The sequence below is a fragment of the Typopeltis vanoorti genome, chromosome 9 (genome assembly GCF_054136105.1).
Source record: "Typopeltis vanoorti isolate ZY-2024b chromosome 9, IOZ_Tvanoo_1.0, whole genome shotgun sequence".
Lineage (NCBI taxonomy): Eukaryota > Metazoa > Arthropoda > Arachnida > Uropygi > Thelyphonidae > Typopeltis > Typopeltis vanoorti.
The window spans coordinates 79,654,672-79,670,590 of record NC_143557.1 but is presented as its reverse complement, the minus strand read 5'-3'; the positions used below and the strand labels follow the sequence as shown (position 1 = coordinate 79,670,590).

Below are 15,919 nucleotides of genomic sequence, written 5' to 3'. Positions count from 1 at the left end.
AATATTTGAGGATTTGATTTTTCATTTGTACTAACAAAGAAAATCATGTAGGTTTCATTGTTGTTCTGATATAATGTTGCACAGTGTAGACCATATATATCAAGGGCACATCCAAAGTTTTAATTAATGTCGTAATTGTTACCCAAGTCAGTTTTAAATTCAGTGATCATGAATGATCTGACAATGATCATGATAATGATAATAAATTGCTTTCAGTTGTTTTGAGATGAAAACAGATTATGGCTGCTATCAGTAGCACTTCATTTTCTCTTGTGATCTAGCCTTTGCAATGTGTGAAATAGCCAAAAAATAAATATATATATACACACACCATGAAAGAGTAGAAAATATTGAAGGGATAATTTGGAATAAGATGAGGGAGATTGGATACTTGAAACCTCAGGCAGATATCAAGGGGTGAGAAAAGTAAAAAGGTACATTCTATAATATATCCTTTTCACTTTCCCACCTCTATTGCTCTTTCTAATGGAAAACAATGAATTACAAATAAAACTACTGTCAAAAAAAAAAAAAAAAAAAAACCTGGTCTCTCATCTGAGGAGGGGTGGGGGGGGATTTATCTTTCAACATGTCATCATTACAAGAAATAAGCTAGTAAAGAATATATAGAGTGTCTAGACAGAAATAGCTACATTTTATATCTTAATGGTCACATACACACTTGTGCCCTATACACTAAGAATGCAGTTTTTCAATTTTGCATTTCAGTGTTGTTACGTGATTTATTGCACTGAGCCAGCTAGAGATGAACTCAGTATCTGGCATTTCAGAAATTGGGTACATTCATTCAATAAATCCTTGAAGGTCATCAGTTTCTTTTAGAAGTATAAAAAGTATTTTGACCCCTCCCCCCAACCTTTTTTTGAAAAAATAGTTTATATCTGTCACTCATTTCATTAAGTAATGATTGGAAAAATTAAGATTTGGGGATGTAATATTTTATTGAATTTATAAATCTTTAATATTTTTCATTTATTCATGAAATTATTCTGCAAATCAGAAATCTAAAAAATCAATTATGCTTCTCCTTTTGAGTCATCCCCTCAGTGTGGTATCATTAAGATTTATCACTTCCATTGAAAAGTTCCTTTAACTGCTTTCCTCTCCCTCAACATAAACACATGCACACATTTATAGAATAAAGGTAATTGTTTTATAATATTCAATTCCATGTGCAAATGTGTCATATTTTGTTTGCACATGGAATTGAATATTACAAAATGGTATAATAAAAATTGCAAGTTAGGCTTTTTTTTTTTTTTTTTTTTTTGTTTCAAGGAAATAGTATCAAATAACAATCAAGATCAATTTAAAAGGCAAATGTGTTTCGTTCTTTAGCTGATGCAGATATTTAAACAACACACCCCTCACTTTACACAATTTTGAATGACACTCTTTTCACACTAACACTTTTAATAAATTGTTACAATTTAGTTTAATTTAACATAAGCTCTTATGTTAAATTCACAAAATTCACTTTACCCTTTCCATCGTTCTGGTCTAGATGAAACTTCTTGAACTATTCTTGAGGCGAGGTGCAGCTTTATCTTATCAATAAATACAATATAGAGACAACTGAAATAAAAAACCACCTTGCATAATACAAAATACTTCTTCCTACAGGCATGACTATACAAGAAAGCAAAACAAAGTTTTATTTGTAGCACCAAACACTATTTAATTAAATCATTTAAAACTTTCAGTTACAGAAAATGTAATCCTATTTATAATGCAATCATTGGGTGCAGAAACCAAACAGTTTATGTAAAGCAACTTTTCAAAATGCAAAAGATTATACATACCCTTGGAATCAGAATTGCATTTGATATTTTCTATATCATTAAGAATTCACGAATTAGAAATGCAAAGTTTATACAGAGTTCATAAATAATTTTACAAATGAAATTTAAAACATTCTAACTACTATGCTGTGTATTCTATATTGAAAACATAGAAATGCGACTGCCCATATAGAAGGAACAAAATATACACCATCACGTGAATTTCTGCTTGAAGTAAAACATTGCAAAGGCACATTACCCTTTCTTGCGCCAATTGTTCAACAAACTATCTTGTTCAAATATTTCTCATAATCTTCTTTTAAATATACTTGTATGCATAATTATGAATACATATGCAGTGTTTAATAAATATTCAGTTATTTCAAACATTTTATTATCCTTTATAGTTATATTAGTATAAATGTCAAAAAATTTACTAAACATTTTGAAAGTCCATGTGCTAGTTAAATTTTTTTCCCCCCCTCATTGCTTATTATATTCATTTAACACGTTTTCATGGGATACATGAGAGTTAAATTTTATTTTTTTCCCCCCTCATTGCTTATTATATTCATTTAACACGTTTTCACTTAGCACAGCGTTTTCATGGGATACATTAATCATTTAAAGTGAGGAATTCTTGTATTATAATCAGTGAATTTCATGATTGGATCTGTGGTTAAAATAGCGAGTTGCAGTCTGTCCCTCTTGCAGCTAGATTGCATAGTTAAAAATGATTTTGTAAAGTTTTGCTACTCCCTGTCAGGATTGTGAACAGAACTGGATAATTGTAATTTCTGTTGTAGTCCAGCAAATTGTATGTGACTAGCACACTCCTTTATAGACAATAAACATTTTTTTATGGTAACAATTTGCGTGGCTTCGAGTTGTAGGTATATCATTGGTTAATTAATGTTAATAAGTATACTTATCAACTCCAATTAACCGAACTTTTTTGTTACTGAAATTAATTTAGGTAATTGTCGTATATTTTGAGGTGCCAAATCTGCATTTCCAATTCAAAAATTTCCATCACAAAATTTTTTTTTAACTATATAGGTTTGTGTATACTTATTTTATGGATTAGTTCATAACTTAAATTTTTTATTTAATTGCCATATTGCAGCTATTGTGATTCTCAAAATGTAGTATAAAACTTAGAGGTATTGTTTGACCACATCTGCATCTCATTCAAGGGATACTCTGACAGTCAGTTGTTAGTCGTCACTTGCTCTCAATTTTTCAATCTCTTGTTCCTTATGCCATGTTTAAAAGATATAGCCTGCAAATTAAGCAGGCTGCCTGTTAGTGTGTATATTAAAAACAAAATGTGTCTGTCCTACGTGGAAAAGAAGTTTTTTTTTTTTTTTTTTTTCCCTCAATAGTATCACTCATTAAGGACTGCAGTACATTCATTGTTTTGTGTGTAACATAAAGGACCAAGATAAAAAGAGCTTACTATGGTTGCTGCATGCATCTTCTAAAGTTAATTTTGACAAAAGATTTGGTAGAAATGCCAGTGACTTAAAGAGAACCTGTGGTTTATGGGGGGCATTTAATGTAATGTCTAAACTCTGTCTGCCATAAGACAGGTACTTACTCTTGATTTTTTTTTTTTTTTTTTTTTTGGTATCTGGTTCACCATCATTACATAAGAGATACTGAACATAAAATGAACCTTCTTTTGCTTCCATTTGTGGATAGGAAGTTATTGTCATCATCAGATGAAAGAATTTCTGAAATTTGTTAAACTTTGTATGATTGAAGAAATACTCTTGATTGACATTTAAATTTATCTAAACAGCAGTCTGATTTGAATCTCCTATTCAATAGTTAAACTTATTAGCTCTGGGAATTTCTGTGTTCAGAAATTGAAACGAAATTCTAGCTTTGTATTTTGAGATAAATGGAATTTGTCACAGTACTTCTGTGACATAATGGTCTTTTTCAAAGCTCATAGCAAAATTTTTAACAATGAAGCTCATAATTTTCAGTGTTTGCTCTGATCTGTGGTCTCGTTTTAGAACCAACATAAAAGCAGTTTTGTTAATTAATCATAAGAAGCCTTTTGTAACTGCAGTATCAAATACTTGCATAGTTGATGGCAGTACATTTGACTTTTTATGCTAGTTCACTATCTAAAAACTACTAAAAAGTACAAAATATTAAAGATTGAAAAATGCAAAAAAAAAAAAAAAGGTCATCACTAAAATAGAACTAGAAGCTTGGAAATAGTTGGGAGATATTGAGTCAGAAAAGCACAATACTTTATAAATAAATTTTTCTATATCCAGCTATCCACTATAAAACTATTCACGTGTTCTTGCTGAGTTTGCTATAAAGAGAATATGACTATAATATGGTACAAAGCCTACCATTGGAATGTTTACAGCGATTTAAAAGTAACTGCATTACTGTTTGGTATGCAAGCACGATTTGCATTTCTGCGTTTTGTACTTATAGAAAGCAATGTCTGAACGTTATCTGAAGCAAATATAGCCTTCCTAAAAATATTTTACAGTAGGAAGAAAGAATGTGAAGTAGCTACTCTCTTCTGCTACCAATGTCTAAGTCTCGTGAAAAATCTTTGTGTGAAGCATGGGAATTTTACAGTAGGAAGAAAGAATGTGAAACAGCTCCTCTCTTCTGCTACCAATGTCTAAGTCTCGTGAAAATCTTTGTGTGAAGCATGGGAAAGAAATGTATCATAGGACTTAAGGTATAATTGTTGGAACTCAATAAGTTTCTTCTCTGAAATATATATATTTTTTTAATCATTAAAAACACCAGCCAGAGAAACTACACAGTTAAGACTTGCATTGGCCTCTCATGGCCTCAGTTGTTTCACTTGTAATTCCAATGAAACCAGTCCTCAAATTTGAAAACTATTAAAGATTGAAAAAGTAACTAAAATAGAACCAGAAGTTTCTTGGGAGATGTTATTGAAAGTCTATTGGACAACAGTAAACCTGAAATTTTAAAGAACTATAAACATCTTAGTTCTACAAGTTTGTTATTAGTATATTAATCGTGATTCATTTTTATTCTCATGTTTTGTGATGTCTTTCCAGAAAATCTTAAATGATTAGTATAAGTGAACAGTTCTACCAAGCATCATACTAATAGAGCTACTATTTAGTATGATGTATTTTGGCTTTTGGTTTCTTCAAAAAGAGAAACATGAAAATGTGCCTACAAAAGTGCTAATAAGCACTTTTAAATATGTGTACTTTTAACGATTACAGACGAACCCCAACTTACGAACATAATGCATTCATTGAAATGTATTTAAGTTTCTTAAATATAAAGATAAAGAGCCAATAGGCTTCAATTCGGCGATGTAACATTATTTAAATTGAGGAGATATGGATATTAAATCCCACATTGTTTCAAAACCAAATAAGAAACTCAAAGATCAGAATCAAAGAGCTTCATGCCAAATATAGTAAACTATAAAAGTATTGGTGAATACTAGTGTAAGCCAAAGCACGTTTAACACTAGGGCAACTCGTTGCAAAGGTGAGGAAAGTTCTGATCGCTATTCTTCATCGCAATCGGAACCAACACTAAGGCAACTTGTTGCAAAGGTGAGGAAAGTTCTGATCGCTATTCTTCATCGCAATCGGAACTTTCCTTGCCTTTGCAACGAGTTGCCCTAGTGTTGGACTATGTGCTTTGGCTTACACTAGTATTCAACAATACTTTTATAGTTTACTATATTTGGCATGAAACTCTTTGATTCTGATCTTTGAGTTTCTTATTCGGTTTTGAAACAATGCGGGATTTAATATCCCCTTAATTTAAATAGTATTTAAGTTTGAATGTTCATAAGTTGAAATTATTCTTTTGATATATGTTGTTAAATTTTTTTAATCCTTTCCCAAAATAAATTACCTTGCTACAAAGAGTAAGAATGAATAATTCCAAAATACTTCTAAATTAATTAATTTCGTCAATTAAATGTGATGTCTTTTTTCTTTTCTTCATTCCTTCATGGAAAGAAATCAAATACAGTATGCACAGTAACTTAGTACATGACCAGTATGAAAGCGATATGAAAATGGCAATTGGTTGCCATTTTCATATCACTTTATATATCAAGTTTAGTATCTGTTGAAATCGCGCCCCCCCCTTTTTTTTGTAGCACTTTTCCATATTTCAAGGGTAATAATAATTTAAAAAAAAATATATATATACACTATTCTTTATTACCCTTGAAATAAGTGCACACTTTAACCTGAAATATGTTTAGCAATTGAAGAATATTCAATATGTCATAGAAAGAGGAAGAAATCGCCAGGCTAAACTTTTTCTTTTGAGCATCGGAAGATATTGGTGAACTTGAAGCAACATAAAATGTTCATAAGCAGGTTCTCCAGTCATATACATATATATCAAACCATAGTTATCCAAATCTCATGTTTGGCATACTTTCAACAAAAAGACTTGGCTTACTTGAGGGAAAGGTTGCCATTTTTAATTCTAAACCTTAAAATTGTTTTAATGTTAATTATAAATCCTTGTAGACCAGTGTTAATTAGTTCATGATGAACTGTTTCTCCATTTGGACTATGTTATTCCTACACCAGACTTGGATGTTTGTGAATGTCTTTAGGCAGTAGATGATTTTTATTGCTTAGTATGGTATCACCAGACAAAGAAATTCATCTTTGCCACCACTTTGCTTATCAGAGACGTGAAGTGGCTTGAAAAAAATTTGGTTTCAAGTAGAATTCTGGGATTTCCTTTAGATCACCCACCATATTAATGTAATATAGGTTTATGCACTGTAGTTCTGTGGAAATGGCATTTGCAAGCACCACCTAAGTAGCTGGTGTAAGATAACTGTTATCTTACACCAGCTACTTAGGTGGTGTAAGATAACAATTAGTTGTAATTGTAATACATTCTGGTTAATTTTCCTTTAAAAATAAGTTGTATCAACAAATTGAAGGAACAGCAATGGCAATCCTCTTTCTCCTGCTATCTCCAATGTCTTTATGGAACATTTTGAACAACGTATCTTTGACAACATTTCTCCCAGACCTACTCATTGGTTCAGATATGTCGATGACATTTTTGTTGTATGGAATGGCTCTTCAGATGAACTTCAACAATTTCCCACTAAGTTAAACGCACTTCATCCTAGGATCAAGTTTACCCTAGAAGTAGAATCAAATAAGCAGTTAGCCTTTTTAGATCTTCTAATTCTTCGCCAACCAGATGGTAACCTACATTTCTCAGTTTATAGAAAGAAGACTCATACAGGCCATTATATCCATGTGGAATCTCATCACCATCCCAGTCAAAAGGCAGGAACTATTAAAACACTCGTTCATCGGACCCTCTCCTTTTGTTCTTCAGATGATCTTTTACAGAAAGAACTACAATATATAACTTCTTCCTTTCTATCTAATGGTTATAAGAATTGCTTCATTAAAAGAACTTAATGTCTTCCTCTTAATGTAATTTTAATGTCTTCCTCTTCAAACACACAGAAGACATAACGCGCATTCCTATCCCTTATGTACAAGGCATCAGTGAACGTATAGCAAAAGTTTTAAAACCACTGAATATTTTTGTTGCCTTTCAACTGTTTAGAAAAATCTCCACCTTTGTCACTTCTCCTAAGGACAAGCTTCCACATCTTAATCATCCAGGTGTCTACCAGATTCCGTGCCCTTGGGGATTTTCTTATTTCAGACAAACGGGAAGATCTGCCTCTATTCGGCTAGAAGAACACCAATCTTATATTGAATACTTTAAACCTGAAAGGTCTAGACTTACAGAACGTACCATCTTCACTAGACATAGAGTTCATTGGAGAAAGAAGAGAGTTCTTCACAAAAGTCAGTTCCTCATGGAACCTTGATAAAGAAACACATGCAACTCTACTTCATTCTCCTAACTCAAACAGATCCAACGGCTTACATCTATCCCCTTTATGGGAGATAGTACTTTTTTTTTTTAGGAAATTTATGGACCTTTTTAGTTATCTTACACCAGCTATTTAGGTGGTGCTTTTTGGAATTGTCAGTTATTGTTTAATTTGAGCTTAATATGTACTGAAGATGCCTGTGACACACAGGCGAAAATTATACTATTAAATAATCTTTGTATGCGAGTATTTTCCGTTATTAATTTTGTATCGATATGTCTACTCACGGTATACCTCTTTTAAAACTTCTCTAATGTTACCCAAAAAAAAGACAGGATAGATTCTTGATTGTACTTGTTGACTAGAGGAACTTTATCTAGGCACTGTCACTGATTCCCAAGTTAATCAGATCTTTGGCATAGGCAAGCAGGGTTTTGTTCCTCTCATAAACTTCGGTTTTCAACTCATCTCAAAAAGGGACTTAGAATTCATTTACAATAATGAGTGTTAGGGTTTAGGACCAGACAGTGTCAACAGTTAGCTGCTGTACTTCTCTCCTTCCCCAATGAAAAGCCTTAATTCATTGATAGCTTGAGCTCACTGTTATTGAATACTGAGGGATGGAGACAACTGTTTCTTACTGTTGGTTCTCCTCAGAGACCAGGCAGAAACCTTAAGAAAGCAAAAAGTCTTGTTCCATACTATCGTAAGTGCTCTCAGTTGGTGCTTAAAAGTATTTACTTTTATTTACATAGATGCTTGGGCAGCATTTCTCTTCTAAGTAGTCTGTGCTAAGGCAACTCATGAATGCCATCAAGTGTATTCCATAAGCCAGAGAACTCATGAAATAACAAAATGTTATTCCAGACTGAAATAATAGTAAGATTACACTTATTTTCAAAACCAAAATTTTTCAGAGGTTAAAATTTTAAAATGTGATTGGAAAGTCACTTTCTTGGCTAGGTTAAACAAATCAAAACTTTCAGGTTGATCTCTTACTTCCATGAATCCAAAGGCAGATCTGTGAATTACAAATAGTGAGTGTTGGATTGAGTACAACTAAGAAAAAAGAAATCCCAGTGAAACTACATAGATGAAAGCTTGAAAATTAATCTCGGTTAAGACAGTCTAAATGAATGACTATGTAAAGGCATAATTATACAAAATGGAGGACATGAAGGTCTCATGATTAAATGAGATAACTAAGAATTTATAGAAATGAATAATACAAGATGTGAACAGTATATCAATATTCATAAAAAAAAAATACTTATTATACTAAGATTTTTACTGTGACAGCAACAATCTGAGTCTAGGCTTAGAAAGATTAAGACTGCAAAAATTAGGACATGGTAATCTAAACCAGGTTCAAATTTAATTAACCAACCAACCAATGAGATAAATCATAGAATATATATAGGAAAGGGTTACAGTTCACTTTGAAAATGGAAGGCAGGAGTTTGAGAGACAATAGACTAACCTGAATGGTTCTATCAGTTTTTCTGCTTTTTAATTAATAACATTTAGATATTTTATTCAGTTCACCTTTTATCTGAACGATCCAAATAACTAGTTTTGGAGGAAGATAGGTCTACCTAACAGTAGCTGTATAAATTTTTTCTTAAAAAAATTCACTTAGTAAAGTTAGTACTTTCTTGCTGTGATGTCCATTTATGTTTTTGAGAAATCTTTTGTGTCTCAGAAATACATTATCAGGTTATACAGTCTTATTCTTGTTCATACATGATTTTGGGTAAGAGGAAATCTTTTTGTAATTGACTAGGAATCCATCATACTACATATTGCACGTGTAGAATCTGGTTTGGGAGTCGAAAGTGAAATCTGAAAAACAGCATTATATAATTTATGGATAAGCTGTGGAGTTAATTTTGGATTTATCTGTACAGATGACATCTTATTTTCTTTGATATTTCACCTTTGATTGGGCTATGCTAACATTATATTGCATTTAAGATTGCCAATATTCAGACATTTTAATTTTTACAGAGTGGAATGAATTTAGTAATGTAGTGTGGAACATCACATTTGTAATGGAATAGCTGTATACTGATGGCATTGTCACCAGATATTACCAAACCAAAGATGCAAGCAGATATCAAAGTGTTTCAATTTGACACCAATGACTGATAATCAGCAGTAACAAATCAGAGAACTTTGATATCTGTTTGCATCTTTTGTTTTGTAACCCGTTGTTTGGGATATACTCAGTGATGAGCTATAAGGGGCTCGTGCGAGCCCTTTGTTAAATTTTTCTCAAATTTGCAAGCCCCTTGTCATCTTGTTTAATAATCTTATAACTAGAAAATACCACCATGTAATGTATACATGCTACTACAATTGCTACTTTAAATTCATATGGATTTTCTGATAACTATATAAAAAAATCATTTCATTGCATTTTGTTCTGAGAGTTAGTGTAATGTTAGGAAACAAATCACGTTTGGCAATCAAACCTCTACAAAAATTTCCCAACTTTGTGATTTGGCATTGTGCTCATCATTTACACTTAGCATTAGATGATTCGATAAAAAACATTAAAGAAATAAATCATTTTGAAATATTTATGGATAAATTATATGCTTTTTATCATCAAAAAATCAACGAGAATTAAATACAATTGCAAAAGACCTTGGTATCGAAATTTTGAAGATAGGCCGTGTGTTTGGACTACGATGGGCAGCTTGCAGTTTACGAACTGCTCTTACTTTGTGGAGAAATTACCCAGCTTTATGCAAGCATTTTGCATCAAACGATAAATCTAAGGGCTTTTAAAACCGACTTCCCAATTTGGAATTTTTAAAAGATCTAGCATTAACGATTGATATCCTACAGGAATTATCATATCTGTCAGGAGCTCTACAAAGTCGCAATATAAGTATTATAAGGGCTAGGTTAGGCTTTTTTTGCTCGGCGATGTAAGCCCTTTGTTGAAATTTCCATAGCTCACCACTGGATATACTACAGAATGTAGTTAACAATGTATAATTTCACTTGATGCAATGCTATAACATATTGTTACCCATTGCAAATTACTGCGAGTTATCTTGATATTCAGATTGTATTTGAATACTAAAAATGGTTGGTGTGTGGAGCACCTTAAATATTGACTTATCTACATTTTGATAGTTTAATGGTGAGTGCTAAGACATTGCTGAAAACATTCAGAGCAGTCTTGAGCTGTGTATTTGGAGTATATCAGTTACTGTATTCACATCTGAAATAGTTCCATGCATATATATATATATATATATATATATATATATATATATATATATATATATATATATATATGTGTGTATGCAGTATTGCAACACACATATAATGTTCCCTAATTTATCAACATCATTTTATTCTAAAATCTCATTGTTTCAAGTGACAGCTAATGCTAGTGGATATATTATCAGAAAAATAGACTCCTTTAAAGTTCCAACCTCTTTACAAAAATGAAGTTAAAGTTCACAATAAATTCTGGAGCTGTTTTCTAGAGTTTGAGCTTAACCTTATGCTTTATAGCCTCCCAGATATTATATAACAAATAGAAAGCTGTCCCTGTTTCCCCATGAACTGTGTTATTATAGTGTTTTTACTATTTTATAGTTATTAAATCGAGGTATAAAAATTTTGAATACATTAAAATAAAGAGTAAACAAGAAAACAGAATTATTTATAATTCTTTCTTATAAATCACTAATAAGATTGGAGATGGTTGGGAAAGGTTTACTGCTGGATTAAAAATTATATTATACATGAAACAGACAAAAACAAGATGGAATTACTTGTATAATTCATAATTTCATAACTTAATTTAAATTTATTAATATTTCAACTACCTTTTTAGAGTTTTAGTGATCTCTGAATTATATTATCCATCTCTCAAATAACTAAATCCTCAGTTATCTGATTCCTTGACAATTCCATTTAACTGTACATTTTGTTCATATTTAAGGTCAAATGAATATCATCATCTGGTATGAGACCACTGCTCTGCTTATTGGAGGTCTGAAGTGTCTTCAAAACGTTCCATGCTTATTCTCTAGAGCAGAGTTACTGGACTATCTAAAAAAATCAGTATATGCAAAGAAATCAGTAAAATAATTTAAAGTATTCATTAGGCTGCCCACAGTACTGATGTGCAATTTAAAACCTTTTATTGTGGGAAACAAAAAAAATGTTCAGTTATCTCATTTCATAATATGATTCATGTGTATCATGAATAATGTTGGAGATAATGTTGAAAGTTTTACCACAGATTAAAAATTATATTATAGCCTCTAGATACAAGTAGATTAATCATGAAGATATTTCATGTGGAAACTGTTTTAGATGCCGAATTTACACAACATATGGGCTATATGTGTCTCTCTCTCTCTAGTCTCATTTATACCATGTAACTGTAATATTTTGACTAGCTTTTCTCTTGATATGCCTTTTCCTAGAGTACTGAGCTGAAATATAGATTATATTTCCTTAATTATTCAAGTATTTGTCTTAAAAAAAAATCTAATATTGACAATCCCTGTTTGTCCTTAAGTACGAAAGTAAATACTTGGAAAACTCCAGTTCACTGAGTCATATATATTTTCTGTTACATGGATTGCTTGTTTTTGTCATATGTAACAGATCAGTGACATGTTTAAAAATAGGTATTGGATATTAAAGTTTTGAGAAATTGAGTGCTTTCTGAGTTGGGATGGCTCTGGCTAATTTGTATTTTAAATTAGATTTGCTGCTGGATTTAAAAGCCCATAATATAAGTTCTCATCAGCAAGTTAGGAACAATAATAACCTTTTTTTTTTGAAAGTTCACTAAGAATACTTGGCCTAAATATTACCATATGCTTTTTTGTGCAGTAGTCTTGGTGGTAATAGTTTTCAGATGGGTCAACATAAGAGAGGTAGGCTTCCTACTGTGAAAGCATCTCTCAGAGCACTGTTTTCAGTGCCTTAATCATTCCCATCTAATTATTATGTACAAAATTTGTCACTTCAGTTTGTGAATAATTTGCCTGCCTATTCAGTTGAAACAAATAAGGAATTGGAAGCAATTTTAAAATGGTTCATTTTGTAATTGCATTGTTACGCAGAACAATAGTAGGGCAGGGCATGATTCGAGATAAAAACGGTCCTAATGAAACAAATTGAAAGATTTGATAATTTTTTTTAATAGCAATCATAAATAACAAATTTCATCCAGTCATACTAGAATTGTATAACTTTGAACATTCCAAGCAGGAGAGAAGACATACATACATATATATATATGGCATATGTTTGAGAGAGGAAGAATTGTTCATTGCACTGCTGCATATTTATATGATCCAATGCACATCACAACAGGCTCTTATAATTGTTCACACACAGAACAGTTTTTTGCCACTGATTTTTTTTTTTTTTAATTTTTATTATATATACACACATGGACAAAGAAATTAGCACACCTGGAAGAAAACATGGTACAATGGCGAAACTAAGCAAATAGGTATTGTGTGGGGTGATATGCAAATGATCCAAGTTTGGTGCGATTGTGCCTGCCCACACACCCTCCTGCGGTGGTGCTGCAAGCACGAACCGGCAGCCTTATAAAGCTGGCGTATAGCCGATTAAAGCGAAAAGCACCGGCCGGCGCAAGCTAGAGTACAGTGACAATAATGCCAGGTAGATGCCAGAGACTTTGATTTAAGCAACTTATGGACTTTGACAGAGGCATGATCATCAGCCTGGAAACCGGAGGGTGGTCGACGCGGCATATAGGCATGCACATGAACCGTTCTGACCATACCATCCGACAGTGTTAGGAGCTGTAGACACTTTCCAGCACTGGTGGGATCAGGGGGATCAATGCTAGAGAGGATTGACGGATCGTGCAGCAAGCACGGAGGGATCCCACAGTGACCAGATCCACTATACAGGCAGATGTAGGGGCTCCTGTGTGCCCACAAACCATTTTCCGATGCCTCGCGGAGGCGAATCTACGATCCCAGCACCCCTTATGTGTGTTCCCATTAACACCCCAACATCGCCAACTCCGTTTGCAGTGGTGCCAGGCGAGAGCGACGTGTGATCTTCAGCAATGAGTGCCGCTTCGTCCTGGGGACAGATGATCGTGTCCAGGTGTGGAGGACCCCTGGTTAAGGACACAATCCCGACCTCACTATCGAGTGCCACACCTCCCGTACTGCATGCATTATGGTGTGGGGAGCCATAGCCTACGATAGCCGATCATCCCTCGTAATGGTACATGATGCATTGACGAGGCAGCGGTATGTGGATGACATCCTACGCGCCCCCCCCCCCACCATGTTCTCCCATTCCTGGCTGGGATACCAGGAGCGCTATACCAGCAGGATAATGTCCGTCCGCACACAGCTCGGGTTGCCCAGGCCTGCCTACGTCATGTACAGACGCTTCCATTGTCTGCCCGCTCCCGGACTTCTCTCCCATCAAGCATGTTTGGGAGCAGCTGAAACGCCAGCTCCCACCGTGCCGCAATATCCGGGATTTGGAGCACAGCTTCCAACACGTGTGGGCCAGCCTGCTGCAGGACAACATCAAGCTTCTGTTCGCCACCATGCCGAATGGTGTTGCAGCATAATGCTGCACGAGGCAGTGCAATGTGCTATTGATGATGACCAGATTGCGTACCACAGATCCCTTTAATTGTCCTTCAGCTCTGTTTTTGCCATGTACATCGCTCACCTGTATCATTACACCAATAAAATTTCAGTTGAATCATATGCTTCCTTCTTGGTGTGCTAATTTCTTTGTCTGTCTGTGTGTATATATATTTAATTGGTAATTCCACTTTTGCAAGAACTATTATGATGCTACAACTTTATGAAATTCAAAGGGTGTCCTCGAACTGTTATGCTTTTGAAAAAAAAAAAAATCAAAGGTTAGTGTGAGTTATTAAAAAAGATACTTATTTTTGGTCTGATGTCATATATATATAATTTTGTTTTTGACCATTTGTAAACCAAACTGAAATGATAAAATTTAGTAGGGATGTTTCATTAAATTCCAGCTATTTAGTAGGGATTATGGCAGTGTAACTTGTTTTGCCAAATTTTGAAAGCAGAGGTGATTGAACAAAGCTGAATCATCTCATATTCTATGTATATCCTAAAATCTAGAGTATTAAATTCTCCCCAGTGTGAAGTTTTGTAGTATATAATTTGGACATGGTTCAAACGGTTCAGTTGATATGAAAATTTGAGTTAGAGAGATTTTTGTGAGAATTTCAATTCAACCCATCTGGCTACAGGAATAACTTGCAAATAGATGGACAAACTGATCAAATAGGTGTTTACACATTGTGTAAAATGCGCCTAAGATATTAGATCTGGTTAGTTAATAAAACTAACTTGCCAACATTGACATGTTGATTTATGAAAGAATCTGATAGGCTGCATGAGTAAACTCAAGGGCCATGCCTAACGTACCATTCTTTGAATGAGCAGTCAAAATTGTGAATGTCATTTTTATTATAGGAAATTTTTACTGTTAGTTAAATACAAAAGGAAACCTCACAAAAATTTGTGGCAGTTTAAAGTTATCCTGATGAAATTAGAGAAATCAGCTGCTTTTTTATGTATAACACATGCCTGCATCATTCAAGTTTTAAATCACAAAAATAGAATTCATGATAAAGAAATGTGCTTGCATTTGTCACTAATCATATTCGATACTCAATTCATTTGGATTCTGAAAGCAAAAGCTTAAGTTCTGATTTTTTTTTAATCAGTAGTTTTAGGATCTAAAAAAGAAGCAAATGTAAAGAAATATCTTCATTTTTTGATATGCCCTTAAGAGAAGATGTACAGGATACTCTTCTGGTATTGCACCGCATAATTAAATTGATATCGCTAGCTTCCCATCAAGTTTTCTTCAAAATGTGAACATGTTATTTGTCAGGTCTTCAATGTTCTTATTCTTCTGATGCACTATATATCACATTACTCTTCCTAGATCTTGTTCTCCCTTTGGTTGTTTAACACTGTTCTGCAACATCCTGTTTCTGGGATAGCAGGACCTCAGTTTTAAGTGGCCACACCTTCTAGATAGCTTTGCTCACATATTCTTCCATGGCAGTAGTGTCAGGGTCCTGTTTAGTATCTTCCTTTTTAATCATTCTGCATTTCTGGTATGTGTTCACTCCTCAACTTTTCAGTTCCATTCTCTGATGTTTTTTCACCCTCTCTAACTATATTTTCATATTAGT

The 15,919-nt window shown here is 33.4% G+C and overlaps 1 protein-coding gene across 7 annotated transcripts in view; it reads left to right on the top strand.

The window, feature by feature from the left end:
* The window catches only part of LOC150103183 (uncharacterized), a 167,124-nt gene that overhangs the window by 49,207 nt on the left and 101,998 nt on the right, over nt 1–15,919 (top strand). The window lies entirely within an intron of this gene.